Raw genomic sequence first — 22234 nt, forward strand, 5'->3', positions numbered from 1 at the left:
AACACATGGTTTTGCCACCTCAACTCCCATCCTTTCTGAACCTATACCTCCCCAACTACGGAAGATTCTGAGAAGGCACACAAATCCAGGATTTTTATCTGTGAGGTACATGAACTCTAAACCACCCACATTCTCCCAGGAATTGTTTGGGTTTTATTTTAGTGGTATAGAGATGGAATGCAGAGCTTTGTGCACACTAGGCAAGTGCTGTACCATTTTATTCCCATCCCTTTCCAAGTTTTGACAAACAGATAATACAGAAATTAAAGTAGATACGCAGACATTGAGAACATACTCCTCATCCAAAACCACATTGTTCTTCCTGTCTTTCTAGAGACCCAGTGTTTAAATATTTGTTTATTACCTGGAATCTTTCTAGAAGTCTTGGGAAGGGAGCAGGGAATAGCCAAAAGAGCCTGAACTGGTTTCTACTGCTTGCAGCCAATGAACTCTTAGTATTTCTAGCATAATACCTTGAAAAGCAATCTTTTATGTGGTCTTAGTGACTATGGGACAGTACACAGACAACCGAGGGCCTGCTTGACACTAATAGGAGATTGATGTAACCCAGTTCTTATGGGAGCCTGACTCTTACCTCTACGTAATTTTCAGTGGTCTGGATTGCAAAAGCAATAGCATATGGTATGAACTACCTCCTAGAGAATGAAAATATACTTGTTCTATATATTTACAGATGTCTGGGAGGAGGAATAAACTATTAACAAAGACTACTCTAGGAAACAGAAGAGAAGTAGAGATTGCATTTCCCACTTGGTGCATACACACATGTACACACATGGTACACACACACACACACACACACACACACACTGCTGCCCCCTACTGGAGCCTGAACGCAAAGCCTTGTGCATGCTATCAAGGTTCAAGTGTTAACCACTGAACTACTTATTATACCCATTCCTACTTGATTTAAGAAAATATGTATGTGTAGGTGTGTGTATCTGCATGTGGTTGTGTGCATGAGTGCAGCTTCCTGCAGAGGCCAGAGGTGTTGAATCCCCTGGAACTGGAGGACAGACAGCTGTGAACTGCCTGACGTGGTTCTAAGAACTGAACATGGGTCCTCCGAAAGAGCACCCAACGCTTGTAACTGCTGTGCCATCTCTCCCATATCTTCTGTTGACTTTTATAACAAACCAATAACATACTTCCCCTCGCAAAATAATTAAGTTATGAGAGCAGCAAATCACAGCAGCTCTGAGCCTCTGGTTCTCCACCTACACAAGATTAAAAACCACAATGAAAGGAATAGCCGAGTTAGTGGTGAAGCTGTGCTAACTATGTACTTAGCACCACTTACAGTACACCCTTACAAGGTCATTCCACAGGGCATTAAGCCACTGGAATTATAAGAGCCAGTGCAGAGATATCCAAAGGTCTTTGCTAAGGATAAAAAATGGGTGTAAAAGAATATGTGTTCCATCATCCATTTGTGAAAAAAGTTTTTAAAGCTACATAGTAGCAGGAAGTTTGGCAGTTTTGTTCTCTGTAGAATTTCCCCCACCTAACTGAGTGAACTAAAAAGCAAGCACTGGGACTGGATAGAGGCCCAGCAATTAAGAGCAGATGCTACTCTTACAGAGGAACAGGGTTCAGTGCTCAGCACTCCCATCAGGTAACTCCAGTTCCAAGAGGATCCACTGCCCTCTTGTGGCCTCCCATAGCACTGCACTCATGTACAAAAACAGACACACGAAACTGAAAATCTTCTTAAAAGTCCTGAACATGATTAGAGGTGCACATTTTTGTTTATACCCCCACAGCCATGTCCAGATGACTTTATGAGAAATTGTTACAGTGCCCACTCTTAGCTCTTAGGCTGGTACTGGGACAATTCTTTTCAATATGGTAAAAATGGAAAAGAACTACATTGTTAAGAGGAAAGAAAAAAAAGTCACAGAGCAGGAAAAAAGTTAGACACTATCTGATAAGTTATTCAAATTATATAAAGGACTCCTAGAACTAGATAATGAGGAATAATCTGAATATCTGAAGGGGGACACGGAACACACATTCACTGGTCTTCTCCTGACTATGGGTATCGTGAGACAGCTGCTTCAAGCTCCTGCCACCTCAGCTTCCCTTCCATGATGAGCTCTACCCTTGAACTTTGAACCTAAATAAACTCTCCCTTAAAAGAAAAAATCAATCTGAGTTTAAAATGACAACTACAAGGGGAAATAAGCAACACATCATCAGGGAAATGAAAATGGGAGAGAGAGAGAGAGTTCAAACCTGGGTAACACCACATGAGCAAAGACTGAGCATCTACTAATGGGAGGTTAATGGGCCAGACAGCCACTTGGGAAGATACTGTGATGGTTTCTTACAGACCTAAAGACACTTTTATTATTACCCCAAGCTGCAGGACCAAGTAGACAGGAGAGAGGTTCAGAGAGTGCAGGCAGAGAGGACAGGAATCGGTGGGCTTCTGCGGTGTGTGTGGAAACCTAGTGCAGGAGAAACTGCCTGGAATCTGTGAAGGTGATCCTAATGAGGACTCCTAGTAATGCTGGTTACAGGATCTCAACTGGCCATCTCTTGCTGCCAGGGGAGGCTTCCAGGTTACATTTGATTCACTTGTTGGCCAAGGGGGTCCCACAGAAATCCCCAAACAACCTAGGCTGTTGCTGAGACAAAAGGTTGCTCTCTGCAAACTTATAGAGGGGAACCATTGCTAAGGGCAACTTCCAGGTAACTCACTGAACAGGAAGACGCCAAGCTGGTGCCTACATGGAGCTTTCACCCTACCATTCTAGTCTGTTTGGTGTGGGACGGGTACTCTGCAGGCTACTGGAAGAGAAATATGGATGCCAACCCAGCCACAAAACCTTTGACCTACAATCTGTCCTCCCTGCAAAAACATGCTAGGGCAATGGTGGTACAGAACTTGTGGGAGGAGCCAATGTCTGATTAGATCTAAGGCCCACTCCAAGAGAAGGAGCTCATACCCGACTCTGCTAGGATGACCAAACACCAGAGACTAAATATCCCAGAGACCTGGGATGAAACAAAAACAAAAACAAAAAAAAAACCAAAACACAAATGTACCAATAAAATGATTCCTTATGATATTCTGCTATACTCAGAGATCAGTGCCTTATCCACTCATCAGATTGTCCTCTTCCAGCAGCTGATGGGAACCCATGCAGAGACCCACAGCCAGACATTATGTGGAGTCAGTCTCTGAATGAGAGTCTCCATCAAATCCCTCCCCTCAGAGCTCAGATTGTAAGAGCCAGAGGAAATGGAGGACACCAGATCCTCTCAATCAACTAAGGAAGGAGCATGTGCGCTCAGAGGCGGAAGCAGCAAGCACAGGGCTTACACGGGCCTGCACCGCGTCTTCTGCAGGTATATTACAGGGTCAGCTTAGTGTTTTTATGGGCCTCCTGACTGTGAGGATGACTGGCTCTCTGGCTCTTGTGCCTGCCACGGGACTCTTCTCCTTCTATTGAGTTGATGTGTCCAACTTACATATGATAGTTTTTGCTTCATTGTACTTTCCCATGTTTGGTTGTTACCTCTTAGAAGCCTGTTCTTCTCTAATGAGACACAGAAGTGGAGGGGAAAGGAGGCGGGGAGGAACCGGGAGGAGAAGAGGGAGGGAAAACTACAATCAGGGTATATTGTATGAGAAAAAAAAATCTATTTTCAATAAAAAAGCAAACATGATTAAAAGTAAACCTAACAAGTTATTAACTTTTTGTCAAACCCGATTTGTATTTATAGTTTCTTACATTTAAATAAGGAATTATATCTTATAGACATAATGGTGCTGTGGTTATAGTTTTCAAAAGTCTTTATCAGCAAGGAATATATACTAAGAGGTAATAAATCATATGCCTAGATTTAAAAAAAATCATTTTTAAAGAGAGAAATTAAGAAAATATAGAAAAATTATAGATAGGAACACTATATTATTCTAACTTTTGTGTACGCTTAAAAGCTTCTGCTGGGTGTGGTAGTGCACACCTTTAATCCCAGCAATCTGGGAGGCAGAGGCAGGCGGATCTCTGGAAGTTTGAGGCTAGCCTGGTCTACAGAATTCCAGGACAGCCAGGGCTGTTATACAGAGAAACCCTGTCTCAAAAAACCTAAATAAATAAATAAATAAAAAATCCAAAACATGGGGTAGGAAAGATGGCTCAGAGGCTAAGACTGGGTACTGCTTTTAAAGAGGACTTGAGTTCTATTCCCAGCACCCACACTGGGCTGTAACTCTAACTCCAGGGATCTGACACCCTGGGGACCTGCATACATGTATGTACACACACACACACACAAATAAAATCTTAAACGTCCATACCAAATATTCTTGACTTCTTAAACATAATAGAAAAGGAAATTGAGGCTTTGTGCAATGGGCTAGAATATCTATGGCAAAGAAACGCAGCAATGAAGACAGCTCTACTAAACTTCTTACTCAATAAAAGTTGTCCAGGGATCCAATTAGACTGTGGGAGGGGTGGGAGACAGGCTGGGAGTGGTGGCACACAACTTTAAACTTTAGTCCCAGCACCCGAGAGGCAGAGGGGAGAGGCTCTCTGGAAGTTCGAAGCCAGCCTGGTCTACATATTTAATTCCAGGCTAGGTAAGGCTATATAGAGAGCCCCTTTCTCAAAACAAGCAAACAAAACCAAAACTAAACAAAACAACAACAACAAAGGCATTCAGGAGAAGTGAGATGGCTCAGCAGGTAATGACTCTTGGCTCCAAACCTGAGTTCAATCCTGGGAACCCACAAGGACAACTGAAAATTGTCTTCTGACCTCCACACCTATGCTACGCCATGCACACACACACACACACACACACAATAAACGCTTACAATTGTTTAAAAAGACAAAAAAAAAAATCACTCAGCTGAAGGGGGAAAAAAGTATGTGGTCACCTTTGCACTTAGAGTCTGGGCTTGTGTCACCATCCAAACTGCACTATCATTCATCACTGTGGCATTTGCAGGATGATTTAATTACCAAGTATTTAGTCACTGGAAATGCATGGCTACTTGTTGAATGCTTTGGGATTAGCAACAATGAACTTAGTACTAAACATGATGATGCAAAGTAAACCCCATGGGAGACTGGCATCGCTGAGGTAAATCACAGTGGCAGGGCTTGCCCTAAGTGTGAAATGGGAGTCCCACCCCCCCCACACCCACACTCTCCACCTCACCCCCTTCTCACCTCCTCCACTTCCTTAGGCAAGGTGTTAAGAACCCTGTGCAAAGACCACAGTTTCAGCCACACCTTGAAGGAAGCTCTGCTGCTGCTTTTCGGTCACTGGAGGAGTCGGAGCTAGCACTGTCCTGTCCCTGAATCCCACACCAAATCCTGTTGCTTTGCTTCCTATAGTTAGGGCTGGCCTTCAACTAACTCCTAGTCCCCTGCTGGGATCACAGGTGACCAACACCACACCACACTTTACCCACTCAGTTTTATTTCTGCTTTCTTTAGTTCCAACCCCTTTGTCTGTGGTGCTGCAGCTTGAACCCAGAACCTCTCACATACGAGGCAAGTACTCTATCCTTCACTATCCTTCACATTTTAGCTATTTTTTTAAACTTTTATTTGTGTGTATGTGCTATGTTTTCACTCATGTATGTATGTGTTGGGATCAGAGGTTATCAGGTGTCTGGCTTTATAGCAACCCACCTTCTCTCTCTCCCTCCCTCTCTCTCTCTCTCTCTCTTCTCTCTCCTCTCTCCCTCTCTCTCTCTCTCCCTCCCTCTCTCTCTCTCTCCCTCTCTCTCTCCTCCCTCTCCCTCTCTCTCTCCTCTCTCTTCCTCTCTCTCTCTCTCTCTCCCTCCCCCTCTCTCTATCTCTCTCTCTCTCTCTCTCTCTCTCTCCACGTAGTCTCTCACTGAACCAGTGGCTATCTGTTTTGCCTAGACTGACTGGTCTGCAAGCTCCCAGGATCTGTTTCTGTCCCTCTGAAACCTCTCTGCCTGCAGCATTGGAGTTACCACAAATGTTGCCAGGACTAGATTTCAGAGATGCTGGGGAACTGAACTCCGGTCCTTATGCTTGCATAATTTCTCCAGCCTCTTCATCTAATCAATTTTAAAAGATGTACTTATTTATTTATTTTATGTGTATGAGTGCTCTGTCTACACATATGTCATTATGCCAGAAAAGGACATCAGATCCCACTATAGATGATTGTGAGCGACAATGTGATTGCTGGGGATTGAACTCAGAACCTCTGGAAGAGCAGCTAGTGCTCTTAACCACTGAACCATCTCTCCAGCCCTACCTAGTCAATTTTAAAACATAGAAAGGATGTCTGGGGAAAAAAAAAAAAAAAAAAGTCTGACCTGTAAACAGTTTGAGTGAAAAATGGGATCACTTAAGGTATTTCATGAACCTGGCTGGCATGAAGCTCTTATAGATTCAGCCTCAGTAAAGAGTCCAGGCCTAGTATGGAGAGCCAGGTAAACCAGGAGGGAATGTGAACAGAGTGAAGAGAGTCCTGAGTGAATGTGAACTGGGCATGGGCACAGCCATGTCAATGATCCCAATGTCTCAACCCATGGGAGCGGCAAAGCCTTTCCCAAGTGAGGTTCAGAAGAATAGCAAAACCTTCTTCTGGTCCAGTGCTAATGTTGACAACATTAATGTACATAGTACACAGATATATATGCAGTCAAAACACTCACACACATAAAAATAAACAAAACCCTTAGCAACTGTAGCTTCCTCCTGGATGACTGAAAATTCCCTGCAGAAGCCTTCTACCTAGACTAGCTAACCTCTTCCAGCTGTGCTGAGACATGCTGCTGTTCCTGAAGAGGGAGCACAGCCCACTGGATCCCAATTGTCCTGCACATGTGTCTGCCCTTTCTTCATTTCCGCATCACCCCAATCAGTCCAGTCCCCAGCAACTCAGGGTCACAGAAGCCCCCTTCTCTCCTAAGTGCCCGAGGAAGCATAAAGGTACCTCACAGAAGGCTAGGCCTTTAGTGCCACACAGAGGACAAGCAATCGCAAGTGTGTGTTTATTTGTTGCTTGCTTGTTCTGATGGCACTAGGGATCCAACTCTGGACCTCCACACACCACTGAGCAACAGCTGCACCAAAGGCCAGGGTTCCGGGACAAGGAATAGCTCCAGCTTCTCTGAGAACTGGAAGAGAGCACAGCTACTGGATACTTAGGTTCATTTCACTTTCCACTAAGATCACTAATTAATAATAATAAAATAATACAGAAGCTTTGAAGATACAGAAGGGCACCCTTTCCCAGAGGATCTTGAGCATTAAGCAGAAAACTATGAAACCCTATACCACGCTATTACCAGCCAAAGCAGTCAGTTGGCATTCTTTATAGTCCAGAACAGATGAGCACAGAAGGAAACAATTAGCTTTGAGTTTCCTCAAAGCATTAGGGACACACGGGCCAAGACCGAGGGAGTCTACTGAGACTCTGGGCAGTGCTCCCCAGCACAGCGCTGCTTTTGAGTCAAGACTGAAAACCATTTAAATGCCGAGCTGCTAAAGTCTGGTTAAAACCATTGTTCAGTAGTGATGTATTCCCAACATTCAGGAGACTGAGGTGGCAGGATCAACATGCATTTGAAGCCAACCTGGGATATGAATACTGAGTTCCAAGCCAGCCTTGGGTACAGAGTGAGACCCTGTTTCAAAAACTCAAAATGGGAGCTGGAGTTATGGCTCAGTAGTTAAAAGCACTTGCTTCTCCTCCAGAGAACCTAGGTGTGGTTTCCAGCAACCACTTCAGGTGGCTCAAAACGTCATAGAACTCTAGGGGATTTAACATTCTTTTCTGGTCTCTGTGGGCATTGCATGCAGACGCACATATACACATGCTTATATATACACATGCTTATGTGTGCGCATGGGCGCACACACACACATACACACTCAATTTTACGCCAAACCAGGCATGGTGGCACACACATTTAATCTCAGCACTTGGGAGAGGGAGGGAGGTGGATCTCTGTGAGTCTAAAGCCAACCTGACGCCCATTAGGCCAGCCTCAGGATATGGGCAAACATGAAGGCCTGAGAAAAGGTTCCCTTTCTGGACTCCTCAAAGGACTACCGTGGTCTGAAATACCACAGGAGGCCATGTTGGTGTCTGTGGCCCATGCTGCTGCCCCAGGCCACTTTGAAGCCTGAGATCTATATGGACATATGCAATCTGTGCATTGCCAGATGGCTTTGTGATGTCTTTGATGAGTGTCATGTGTAACCGCCTGAGACCATATTGAGGCCTGTGGTCTGTGCAGCCACTGAGGGCCATGAGTGAGTCAGTGGACCTGACACAGCCAAGGGCCTTGTGGATATATGTGGCCCGTGTCTACCAAAACCCATGCAGGTGCCCATGGTCGGGACTGCCGCCTGAAGCATGTTACTGTCTGTAAGCATAGCATAGACAACAGGTCCCGCCCCTCACAGGGGACCTGATCGTGCCCCTCAGTGACAACGGTACTGCAGCAAGGCAGTGGACACAGCAGAGCGGCCCTCCATGGGAGAGCTAGTCCCATCCAGTCCTGGCTGCCGCATGGCTCTCCTCAGCTCACGGTTTACAACACAGATGCAGAAGCGAACAGACTTATCCTCCCTAGGGGGGCTGGCCACTAGGAATGTGACCATGCTCCAGTGAATATTCGGACAACACAAAATGGATATCTTTGGGGGGGGGAGAGGGGGAAGATCATGAAGCAGAGGCAGACATGGGAAGAGTGAGTGCAATCGGGGTGCATGATGTGAGATTCCCAAATAATTAATAAAAATATTAATTGGGTGTGGGGACACACACTTACAATCCTAGTACCTGGCAAGTAGAGGCAGAAGGGTCAGGAATTCAAGGCCAACCTGCCCTACAGGTGACCGTTAAAAAAAAAAAAAAAAAAAAAAAAAAAAAAAAACCAATGATCTGAATCCAGGTAATCTGACTCAGTGTTCCTTACTCTACCAGAGTCGAGCCTATTGAGTAGGGACCAGGCAATATAGAGATAACAAAGTGGCCTGATTAAATGGCCAGTTGAGAACATTTTGAAAAGACAGCTTTAAGTAATTCAGCGTGGCCCCCAAACTTCAATGTAGCTAAAATGACTTTGAATTGCTGATCCTCTTGCCTCCATTATAGGCAATGGACAAGACATCAGGTTTTGTGTGGTACTAGGTTCCAGGGCTTCCTGAATGGCAAGCAAGGGCTCTACCAGCTGAGCTACACTACCAGTCCAAGTGTTTGTAGGCCGAGTGATGGCCGCATTCTGTCTGTAGGTAATCGGGGTTGGGTGGTTTGCCGAGACACAAAGCTGCTGTTCACTTCCTAAATCGGGAGTATGGGTAAGGGGAATCAAATGGCAAGTACAGGCAGGGCTGAAGGGATAAGGGTTACATGTGGACCCTGTACCTCACTGCAGAAGTGGCCAGAGGTGGAATCAGGCCTTGCGGAACAGCCTTGTAATTAAAACTACTCTGGAGGCTGAGGCAGGGGGATACAAACTTGCAGGCTTTCCCCTAGGCTACAGACTGAAGCAGAGATGGAATTAAGCCACCTTCTGCTATCGCCCTGTCTAGCACTTCTCTTTTGAAAGATAAGTCTGTTCATCTAACATTACTTCATACCTCCAACCAAGGGGAACAGCAAAGTTATTCCCATTTTACAGGAGTCAAAAATGAGGGCTCCAGAGGCAGGAGGACTGAGGCAAATTTGAAGCGGGGCTGACATACAGAATGAGACCCTGCCTCAGGAAGGAGGAAAAAGAAAATGAGGCCTGACTTGCCTTGGCTTCTGGCTTGGGACACTTTACATTAAGGAGGAAGTGGGCATCACAATGCCATTCTAACTGGATACCAAGAGTCCTGAGAAATAAAGTGGTTTCTCTAAAATCGGATAACTAGTAGTCTTGGGATACAATAAAGTATGGCTATAAAATCTGAACTCAAACCCTGACTTAGAGAATGTCTAATTCCTGATCAGAAACAGAAGAAGAAATCTACATGCTTGAGTGTGCTCTCTCTTCACACCAGTCACAGAATAAGGTTGGAAAGGTGCCTGGAAGACCATTTTCTTCAATAGCTCCATTTTGCCCACGAAGAAACATATAAAGGAGGTAGAGCTCACTAGCCCGAGTGACTGCCAGCAATTAGAGGAAGAGGGAAAATGAAATCCAACATGTCCCTTGCTCTTCCTAACACGACTGGATGATTCTAGACTGTGGAGAAATTATTTTTGTAGTTTTCAGATGAATTAAAAAAAAAACCCATAGCTTCATGGACATCATAGTAATATAAAATTTCCTTTTAAGCCAGGTGTGTATGTGGTAGTACACACCTTTAATCCCAGCATTTGGGAGGCAGAGGCAAGTGGATCTCTGTGAGTTTGAGGCTAGCCTGATCTACAAAGTGAATTCCAGGACAGCCTTGAAAAATTTTTTTTCTTTGTAAAAACTGTTTTTAAGGAAATAAACTTTGAGAGGCTAAAGAGTTGGTTCTGTCAGTAGACTGCTAGCCATCAGGAAGACCTGGGTTCAATCCCTAGAACCTAATTAAGAAATTAAAAATGTATCAGCCATGGACTTGCTCTTTCTGCTGCCATCTTGGGTCCAATTCTCCACACAAAATGCCTAGTGACTCCACCTCTGCTACAGTTGCCACAGCCTCAGGTTGAGACAGGGTCTGAACAGTGATTGGTACCAGGGCTCAAGGACTAAGATTCACACAGACTACACGCAAGCGGTGGTGGCAGCAGCTGAAGTCAATGAAGAATCTGTCAGTAATAGAATGGAAGGCTATGTCCCAACTAGATCTTCCACAGATTCCAGAGATTACCAGAGGCATTACACAAAAAGCTAAGAATATCCTCCTCATCACAAAACCAGATGCTTACAGGAGCCCAGCTTCAGAGACCTACATAGTTGTTCAGGAAGCCAATTTTGAAGATTTATCTCAGCACACACAGTTGGCAACTGCTGAGAAACAAGATGAAGGTATTTTAAATAAGAAAATAAGACTCCAACTGTACAAGAGGAGAAAGGGGTTGCTGTTAACAGGTGTGGGCGTTGAAAACAGAATCGGTCAAGTCACACGTAGACGTGTGGAGTGCAAGGGCTGTGGGAGATCCTGTAAGTGCTGTTGTGGGTTAAAGCAAGGGCCCATTTTGTCCCTCATTTCAAAAGTGGAACTCAATCCCAGCACTTCATAGGGAGAGACAGGTGGATCTCTAAGTTCAAAGCTAGCCTGGTCTACACTATTGTGTTCTAGGCCAGCCCAGGGTTACACAATGAGACTCTGTCAAGAAAAAAACAAAACAAAACAAAACAAAAAACAAAAAAACGTGGAAGCAGAGCTTGGTTTGAAACTTGCACTATTTATATCACCAGTAAAGTCATGGCTTCTTTGTGGTTGGGGTTGGGGGCATACACTTGGAATTGGGGTTCCAATCTCTAGCAGGTGGAGACAAAAGGGTCACTGGAGTTTCCCAGCCTGCCCAGCAGAGTCAAACCGTGAACTTAGGTTCCCTAGGAGATTTCTCTCAAACAGTAAGGTGGAGAGTGATTAAGGGACGCACGCACCCACATGGACTTCTTGTCTCCACAGGCACTCATGCAACTGCAACTCCACATACGCATGTACATGAGCGCATGCACACATACACAAATAGGATAAATGAAGTACACTTTAAAGAAAAAGAGAGCTAATTAACAGCATGAGTAATATCCCTTTAATATGATGAAAATTAAAAACAAAACAAAAAGCAGAGTTCAAACTTCTGGAATTTAGAAAATAAACTACCAGCCAGCTTCACTGCCTCAAGAAAGCCTCTAAACTCAGGCAGAGACACTCCCAAATGCAAACACCTTAAGCATGGAATAACCTCAGAAGGCACAGGAAAACTACTTTAACAAAATTAAAAGGTTACAAAGTAATCAGCTACACTGTCATCAGACCAAAGGAAGACTATACAACAGCCATAGCTTAAGATAAAAGTGCTGAACCTCACTATTAACCAAGGGCAATTATAAGAGAACTTAAGCAACAAACTCATGAAAACACTATTTTCACATACTGGTTGGTTGGATGAATATAAACTAATGCCAGCAACAGACATGATGAACTCTCAGAATAAACTGGATTCAGGCATCTTTACAAGATTATTTGGTGACATATATCAAATATATTTTGTTTACTTTTCTGGCTCTTTGAGACAGAATCTCATGTAGCCCAGACAAACCTCAAACTCAGTATGTAACTGAAGATAGTTTTGGACTCCAGAGTCCCCAGACTCCATCTGTCAAGGGCAAGACTTATAAGAGTATGCTACAATGCCAAAGTATAAAACATTTTAGAATACTCATACTCACTGGCTTGAAATTATATTCCTAAAGATTTGTTCTAAAGGAAATTTTAACTTCCAAGATGGTCTAGCTATAAGGAGTATGAAAAGATAAAAAAATTAGAGCTGGAGCGATGGCTCAGAGGTTAAGAGTACTGGCTGCTCTTCCAGAGTCCTGAGTTCAGTTCTCAGCACCCACATGCTGGCTCGCAACTGCCTTTCTTTAAACTTCTCATCTCCTTAACACAGGACTTGGCTCCTACGTTACGGTTCCTGGTCTTCTTCTCCTCAACTGTACAGCTAGACATTTTGCCCCACTTGCTCTTTTTCATTGCCGATCTGCGTAAGAGTGGTTACTAATAACCACATGGCATAGCTCATACTAGGTTATCTGGAAATCTCTTCTGCCAATGGCATTAGTCCAAAACTCTTCCATTTAACATCTGGCAGATTTTTAGGACAAGGCAAAAAAGCAGCCACATTCTTTGCCAAAACACAAGGCCGGCCTCTAGCACAGCTGCTAATATCATTCTACTCTGAAATCTTGGGTCGGGCTTCACAGTCCACACTGCTCCCAGCACTGCTGCCTCCCGTGCTCATATTAGGTTGACTCATTAATCCCCATGTACTGTATTCAGCCACTGTCCTAAGCCAAAGTCTACATTCCACCACAGCAGTATGGTCAGACCTGTCACAGTAACAGGTACCACTCCCTGGTAACAATTTCTGTCTTAGTTACTGTTCTATTGCTGTGAAGAGACACCACCACCAAATCATTTACCTTGGAGCTGACTTACAGTTTCAGAGGGCAAGCTTATGAGCGTCATGGCAGGAAGCCTGGAGGCAGGCAGGGATGGAGCTAGGGCAGTAGCTGAGGTGGGTGTAAACTTTTGACACCTGAACGCCCACTCCCACCGGCACACCTCTTTCAACAAGGCCACACCTCTTAATCCTCCCTAAACCATGGCATCAACTAGGAACCCAGCATTCAAATGTATGAGCCTATGGGAGCCATTCTAATACAAACCACCACAAGCTGAGAGGACAGCTTTTGGGATTTGGGTTTTCTCTATCCTCTGTGGGTAATAGGGATCAAACTACTGATATCAAGCTTGCACAGTGAGCCCCTTTAGTCAATAAGCCATCTCACCAGCCATTTTTTTTTAATGTGTTGACACTGTACTTGATATATTCCAAAAGTAATGAGGAGTAAACCACTGACACCTCAGTGCTGACAAGAGCAATAACACAAGCTGTACTTGTCAGCGTGTTCTTTATATTTTTATGCTTATTTAGTTAATTTATATGCATGAGTCTTTTTGCCTATAGGTATGTATATGCATCATGTGTGACCTGGTATCCTTCAGAGGTCAGAAGATGGATCCCTTGGAACCAGAGTTATGGATGGCAGTAAGTCAGTAGGTGGGGGCTAGGAGCAAAACCCTGGTCTTCGAAGAAAACAGCAAGTGCTCTTGACCAGAGTCATCTCTCCAGCCCCTCATTAGTGTACTCATAACTGCTAATCACTTGCAGTAAAACAAAACAAAAAATGCCATCTTTATTTAACATGTCCTTGATGAGACAGTAAAAATAATTAAATCAAATTAACCACAGAACAGTCTGTATAATAAAACTCCAAGTACTCAATAAAACACAAGCATGCAGAACAACGATTTCCTCAACATAGTCGAACTGGATGTCTTTTCCATTTTTACCAGTTTTTAGTGAAACAAACTATGGTTATCAAGACTCAGGGATTTGGCAGTATTTTCTCAAAAATAAACAAGATAAGCCTGTGACCTCAAGAAAAATAATTAGCAGTATATATAGGCTATGATAAAATTCAACTTCTCAAGTGAAAAGAATTTCTAAAAATTTTGCACTTGAGTTCATTTTGCACTTGCTACAATGAACTCAATAATTGTTAATGCGTGAAGATATTTCTGATGAAATTTGTGGCAACACTAAGTGATTTAAATTTGTTTTAAGGGGTCAATAAAATGGCTCAGTGGGTAAAGGCACTCAGTGGGAAGGGAGAATCAAATCCTACAAGTTGTCCTCTGACATTCTGGACATCAAGACCCTTTGTTTGGGGGAGAGGGGTTGAGACAGGGTTTCTCTGTGTAGCCTTGACTGTCCTGGAACTCACTCTGTAGACCAGGCTGGCCTTGAACTCAGAGATTACCCCTGCCTCTGCCTCCTGAGTACTGGGATTAAAGGCGTGTGCCACTACCACCAGATGCATCATGACTCTTCAGTGCCCACATTCACACATGCACACAAAATAGTAAAATACAATAAAAGGCATACAGCCTTAGTTTCAGAACTGGAGGCAAAGGCAGCTGGATATTTGTGAGTTCAAGACCAAGCCTAGGCTACAAAGTGATACTCTGTCTCAAAATAAACAAAATAAATAAAAATAACAAATGGTTGAGAGGATCATCTTATGACTGTCATAGTCTGGTAACTATTGTGAATGTCTTATTGAATTATACAAGCCAAGCACAGAATTGTTGACATTCAAAAGAACAAAAGCAAGGAGAGCACAGCTAGACACTGAGAACCGTTTCTTCAGTGCTTAAACAGTGAGGCTCCACGGAGGAGTGATTGAGTAGCTGTTGCAAACGTAAATATTCCCAGACCACTGTTCCTTCTAGTCTCAACTCTTCTGATATAGGAAACTATAAGTTTTGGTTATACCAAATACTCCACGCATACTATTTGAGCAGTTTATGATTTTGTTTTTGAACCTGCCTATTCTTTTATAAAACTCTTTGCAAAGGAAAAATTAACACCATAAAGCTTTTTATCTTTTTGAACAATTCTAAGATTGAATCAATACAGACCACAGCTAAAACAAAACTAAACCAAAGTTGCCACACATCCAAATTTCAGGTGTTCTGGCCACAGCCTATTATAACAGTAATAATAAAAGCAATAAATAATAAAGTAGGCTATGGAGGTGACTCGGTGGGTAAAATGTACTTGCTGCACAAGGCTGAAGACCTGGTCCAATCCCTGCAAACCACATAGAGGTGGAAGAAGAGAACAACATACTAGGACCCACACTCAAATATCATGCCTACACATGCATGCATGCCTGAGTGTGGTAGTGTGCACATGCGCACACGCACACATAAAACACACACACAGAGTGTGCAACGTAACTTTTGAAGTATATTTACTAAGCCATCAAACTCAGTCAACTTATCACTAAGAAAAACAATCCTCAGGGGTACCAATTAAGTGGTGTGCTGTGGAATCCTTTTTACACTGAAGATGTTTTGCCAACTGACCAATAGCTAGGTAGAAAGAGAACACAAATAAGAAATGGGCACAGTCACCAGCCAGACACAGAGGAAGCAGGATATGAACATGTCCTGCTGAAAAATGGTAGGGTCATGCAGTAGAGTGTAGATAAGAAATATGTGTTAAGGTGTAAAAGCTAGTTAATAACAAGCCTAAGCTATCTGTCAAGCATCTGTAATTAATAATAAGTCTCTGTGTGGTTATTTGGGGAGTGAGCAATCCCAAAGAAAAGCTCTGCCTTCAGCTGTGAGGCAAAGTGGTACAACTAGAATTTTGATAAAGAATGTGAATTCAGAATAAAGGAAGGTTTTTGACAGGTATCTAGATCCACAAAAGAAAAATTCCTTCTTCTGAGCCATGTGTGGCAGCTTGTGCCTGTAATCACAGCACTTAGAAAGAAAAAGGAAGATCATAAGTTCAAGGTCATTTTCAGTTATGTAGTAACTGCATGAAACCAGCCTTAAGAATGAAAAACAAATTCCTCTTCTTTAGTAATATTCTAGAAAAGAAACAAACATCTTCAAAAGAAGCATAGCTCAGCTTAATACTGGAGAGAATGCCTATCTCTACCCTGGAAATCTCCCCTTATGGGACATCACCAATTTAATAAGAACAACTACGTTTGGGACAATGAAACTACAGATAGTCCACACTGGCAAAGTAACCCACATAGAGAGCTTGACACTACTTGAGCACATCTTTATTTCTGTTCATTTGTGAGGTCAAATCAAACAGTAACTGTAGCAGCAGTAGGACTTCTGGACAAGGGCCAGGACTAAGCCCCTTGAGCCAGCTTCATCACAGTCTTCATCACAACTCATGAGATATGGATGAGGAGACACGAAGGATAAAGGACTTGTCAAAGGCAACTAAGTTAGCAAGAGAGGAGAATCTCAGTCTCTCCTCATAGCTATCATCAATGTTGTCGGTCCATGTAAATGCAACAGATTAGATCGCTATCTCCCTTTATAAAACATAACCAAACAACTAAATTTCTCTTCTTATTCACAACTCTTCACTTTGGAACAACATAGCTGCTACTTGAAAAGCTTCTGGAAGTACTTGAAGTACTTTCCTTCCTTCCTGACAGGACTACTCTATGTAATAGTTCTGGCTGTCCTTGAACTCACTTCTATAGATCAGGTTGGCCTCAAACTTACATAGATCAGCTTGTTTTCACCTCCTGAGGAAGTGCTGAAATTAAAGACATGCACCACCACCACCCAGCTGGAAGTACTTTTCTTGACATTTAGTCATAAGCACAAAAATGATATAATAATTTCACTGTAATACAGAATTTAGTATATATGGGCTACTAATCTCATAGCTCTACAGAGTCCAATGTCTTAGACCTCAATGAATGGGAAATATTACAGCAAACTACCATTCCCAAAGAGAAGAAAACTTTTTTTTTTAAACTGCTAAGATTCTGTTTACACAAACCTTTACATTTGTAAGATATAAGAGGGGCTAGGGAGATGGCTCTGCATTTAAAGGCACTGGCTGATCTTCCAGAGGACCTGAGTTCATTTCCCAGCACAGTGGCTCACAACATCTATAACTTCAGTTCAGGAGATCTGACTCTATCTTCTGGCCCCTGGGTACCTGGCATAAGTGGTGCAGACACATACATTCAGCAAGCACGAACACACATTAAAAAAAAAAAAAAGATTAAAGAAGGCAACTTTATAATCCATGTCTGATACACACAGAGCTATTTTCTGATTGGTCTTCCAAACAAATCTCAAAAAGATGTTCAACTTGGAGAGTACTCACAATCATCCCGAGAGTTATGGATGATTGTGAGTAGTCATGTGGGTGCTAGGAACTGAGCTGGGTCTTCTCCAAGAGCAGCCAGTGCTTTGACCACTGAGTCATCTCTCCAGCCATGTAAACCTTACTTTCAAAAGTCTATTTTATGCTTTATAATTATATGAATATATATATTATATATGTATTCAAATTATATTATATATTGCATTATTAGTCAAGGGATAAAGGATTGCAAGCAATCCTAATGATATTAATAAGGTTAGAGTACTACATATACATAGGGGATACTCTGGATTTAACCTTTTAGCTACGTAGGAGTCCTTTGGTGTGGTTTATTTACCTGTAGCTGTGGGGCTTGAATGTAGGGTCTCGTGCCTGCTAGGCAGGTGGTTTACCACTGAACCACATCCCCAGATCCCATGTACAGACTCCACTACCTCTTCAGGCTTTCCTTTTTCATATTGTGTGCCCTTTTATAGGTCTGCTTTAAACTTTGGAAACATGAACCTAGGCTGGCTTCAGTTTTATGTAGCCAAGGATGGCCTTGAATTTCTGATCCTCCTGACTCTACTTCCCAAGTACTAGGATCACAGGCATGAATCACCCTGACAGCTTAATCCAGTGCCAGGTTTACGGGGTACTGGTGACGGTGCCCAGGATTTTGTGCCGTCTGTTAACTGAACAACGTCCACCCGTAGCCTCAGCACTTTCATACATGGCAATTCCACTGACCATTCACTACCATCTGTCTTGTAGTTAGAACAATCTATTACCCTTGTTTTATGAAGATATTTTATGAAGAGTGAAGCAATTTACCTAAATACACACAATCTGTGACTGCTAAGACTTCCAATTTCAGATCACACCTCACCCTAACCCAGGTGTTTTCCATGTTACATTGCCTCATGTCACAAAGTCGTAAAACTAGACACGCTTGTAATCCCAGCATTTTGCCAAGGCAAAAGGATGCAGAGTTTTAGGCCAGCCTGAGAGAGAGATATCTCAAAAATACTTTTAGAGCTGCTGGGCATGCATACCTTTAACCCCAGTACTCAGGAGGCAGAGTTGAGTGGATCCTGAATTCAAGGACAACCTGGACTGAGTAATGAGTTCAAGGCCAGGCAAGGCTACATGGTAAGACTCTGTCTCAAAACAAAACAACACAAAACAAAATCCACTACAGGCTAAGTATATAGCTCAGTGGTAGAGCACTTGCGTGGAATACAGTATGATAGCAACAAAAGTCACAAAACCATACTGTCTGCCCAACTTGCACAGGTCTATTACCAACAGTGTAGAACAGCACCATATAAGCACCAAAAAAGTTAAGAAAACCAACAGTTTTTATTATGAGATGTTTGCTTTGCTATTAAGTACCTAACATATACTTGGCTTACAACCCTTCTCGTAGTCCCTGGTAGTCCCATTGTATAGACCAGGAAAACAGTACAGAGAGGCTTAGTATCCTAAGGTCACAGGTTTAAGTAGCCTAGCAAAATAATTACATGTCATGCCATGATATCACATTGCTTCCATGGTAGGTATCATAGGACACTGTTTATTTGTTTGGCTTTTTTGTTTTGTTGTTGGTAGTGGGGTTTTTTTTGTTTGTTTGTTTGTTTTTGGTCAGTGACAAAGAATAACAAAAGTAACTTTTTTAATGAAAATATCCCGATTTTCCTTAAAAACAGCCTGTAATTACACACCTGTAATCCTAGCACTGGGGAAATGGAAAGAGAAGATCAGAACTTTAAGGAGTATGTGTGTAAACCCCAGATTGGGAGAATTGGACAGAGAGCCTTGGAAACTGGGTCAATCACTCTACACATACAACTAAGCATTTTTAAAAAAATACAGGCTCTTGCTAAATTATACCCACACTGGCCACTTCCAGGCTTCTGCTTTAACCTCCAAAGTGGATGGAATTTCAAGTGTGTGCCACCATGGCCAGTTTTCACAACTTAAAAGTGTCAAATAAGACTGGAAAGATGGCTGCTCTTCCAGGGCACTTGGGTTCAATTTCCAGTATGACATGGTGGCTCACAACCATCAGTAACTCCAATATGAGGAGTTTCCATGGCACCAGACATAGACATATGCAGACAAACCAACTATATACACAAGACAAATAAATAAAAATTTAAAAAATAAAGTATCAAATAATTCAAAGCATCACCATTCTCTCCCTTGCTGTCATAGTAGAACACCTATTGTGGTCCTGATTTCCTCTCCATTTACTATCTGCAAGCCTCACTGTACCCTGGAAGACAGCTGTTAGGACAGGATGTATCCTTAAGTAAATAATACTTTAATAGGACACAGGAATCACACACATATTTTTGTCCTAGGTCTTAATTCTATAAAATCCTGTGTAATAGTTACAAAAAGTGTAGGCCTGCCCAAACTATTGGCAAATGAAAACAATTAACTAGAGACAGTCTGACAGAGGTATCCCCACTCTCTAAGGGCTTTCACCAATCCCAACAAGACACAAAAACAACATGCACAAAAGAACTCTAATTACCATCCTAGAGTCTGATGCCACTGTACTATGTGACTTATTGGGAATAGATGCACTAGTCTCACACTAGGATGTGATTAACCCCTCTGATGATAATTGTCAATAAGGGACAGTGATGGGAGGGTTCTCCTGCCTGTAATCTCAGCACCTATGAGGTGGAATCAGGAGGATCAAGGAGTTCACTGAGTCACATTGGCTTCGTACTGAGTCAGTACGTACTCCATACTAGCCTGAGTTATGAGAGCAAAAGAAGAAAAAAGCGCATGAAAATACAACACTTCAAATAGTTTTAAACGTGAGAAGATCACTGAAGGACTTCTCAGGGGAAAACATATTTTTTAATTAGCTTTAACAAGTTACGGTGTATTATGAATCCCCAAGAGGGCTTCCTTGTCAAAAGCAAGCAGGAAGAACTCTGTGTCAACACAAGCTGTGTACGAATAATGGAAGGTGAATTGCTCTTAACAAAAACTTGTGTTCTGGGAATAAATGTCTGAGTCAAACTGGAAGGGGCAATAGACCAAGAACAAGGGCAGGAGTAGATTGAAACACACACACACACACACACACACACACACACACACACACGGAAGAATGGGGACTGGGGAGGGCAGGCAGGCTGGAACCCCGGAAGTACACACACACACACACACACACACACACACACACAAGAATGGGGACTGGGGAGGGCAGGCAGGCTGGAACCCCGGAAGTATTAACTGATAGAGAGGGATGAACTCAGGACCAGAAAAGTAAATTGATACCTAAAAACCAGAGCCTGACCCTATGTAGAAAAGTACTCCTTTTCTACAGTAAACTGAAGGTAAGAGTCTGGCATTAAGGCTCACACCTACAATCCCAGCACTGTAGAGGCTGAGGCACCTGGAGCCAGTCAGAACTTCAATGTGACTTCTACAATAGCCTGGGAGAAGTGTGAGACCCTGTCACCATGGAAGAAAGGGAGGGAGGGAGGGAGGAAGGGAGGGAGAGAGGAAGGAAGGAAGGGTGGAAAGGAGGGAGGGAGGGAGGGAGGGAGGGAGGGAGGGAGGAAGCTCAGCACCTGGGAGGTCAAGGTAGCAGGGTTAGGAGTTCAATGTCATCCTTGGTGGCATACAGAGTTCAGACCCTCCTGAACTACAGACTCACTCTCAAAAATAAAAAGAAATAAACTGGCCAAGACTAGAGATAATGGGGTTCAACTACAATATAGAGGATACAGAAAAAGGCATGGGCTACACAACAAGACTGTCTCCAAAACAGAGGTGCTCAAGGAAAGGATCACGAAATAATGCTGAAAGTACATATAGCTCAGTGGTCCTTCTGGTCTTTAAAAAAAAAAAAAAATGTATTAACCAATACCTCCCTGCCTTTTGGCTAAGATTAAGTGAAAAATGCACTGGACAGTGATTGAGTATGCCTTTAATTTCAGCACTCAGTAGGCAGAGGCAAGCAAATCTTTTGAGTTTGAGGCCAGCCTGGTTTACAGATTGAGTTCCAGGGAAGTCAGGGCTACATAGAAAACCCATCTCAAAAAATAAGCCAAAAAGGTGTAAAATGCATTAACTTTGACTGGGATAACTTTACGGTATGAATATTACATTTCAAGCTTGTATCTAAAGTGTGTTAAGCTGGGGCTATGTGTATCGGTTATGATTAATTAGCTCAAAGAATATCCTCAGAGTCCCTCATTCAGTGAGTAAACTGACTGGCAGCCTCTCTGTCGTAATATATTAGTCTCAGGAGAGAGTTGTATTACTAACCCAGAAAAAGCCTTTAAAGGGGTCTTTCTCCATTTTTGTACTTGAAATTTATTAGATAAAATTCTACGCCCTTGTGTGTGGAAGGGAGATTTTTTTTTTAATGTAGGGTCTGCCTTGAAGTAGATATTAGGTCTCTTGGGGATGGTGTGGGGCTGTCACCCAGGGTCCAAACTCTATGCTAAGAGAAAATAATCTAGTGTGAAAAGGTGAGGTCAGTTCTGGAAAAAATCCCCGGTTTATCAAGAAATAATCACAGACCTCTCTTATCTCTGCTACCCAAAAACTGGACCATACTCATGGTGTCACTTCCGACTGTTACTTGCAAAGACAGATGCTTTGCCTTAATCGCTTAAGTTTCTGGAGAGCTGGCCCACTGACGCAAAATTAGAAAGCCATTCCGGGATCCACCTGGGTGAAGTTAAGCGCCACGTCTAAAGCTGGGCTGCCCCTTCAACCCTCCCACCGTAGGAAAAGGAGAGGAGGAAGGAGGGCGAGCGAGCGGGAACGCCCGATCTGGTATAGGCCCTTCGCAGCGCAGTCC

The 22234-nt window shown here is 43.0% G+C and overlaps 1 protein-coding gene across 3 annotated transcripts in view; it reads right to left on the reverse strand.

Moving 5' to 3' along the window:
- Positions 1–22234, reverse strand: part of Dcaf5 (DDB1 and CUL4 associated factor 5) — an 86927-nt gene that overhangs the window by 63200 nt on the left and 1493 nt on the right. The window lies entirely within an intron of this gene.

The sequence above is a fragment of the Phodopus roborovskii genome, unplaced genomic scaffold (assembly GCF_943737965.1).
Source record: "Phodopus roborovskii unplaced genomic scaffold, PHOROB, whole genome shotgun sequence".
NCBI classification, from domain to species: Eukaryota; Metazoa; Chordata; class Mammalia; order Rodentia; family Cricetidae; genus Phodopus; species Phodopus roborovskii.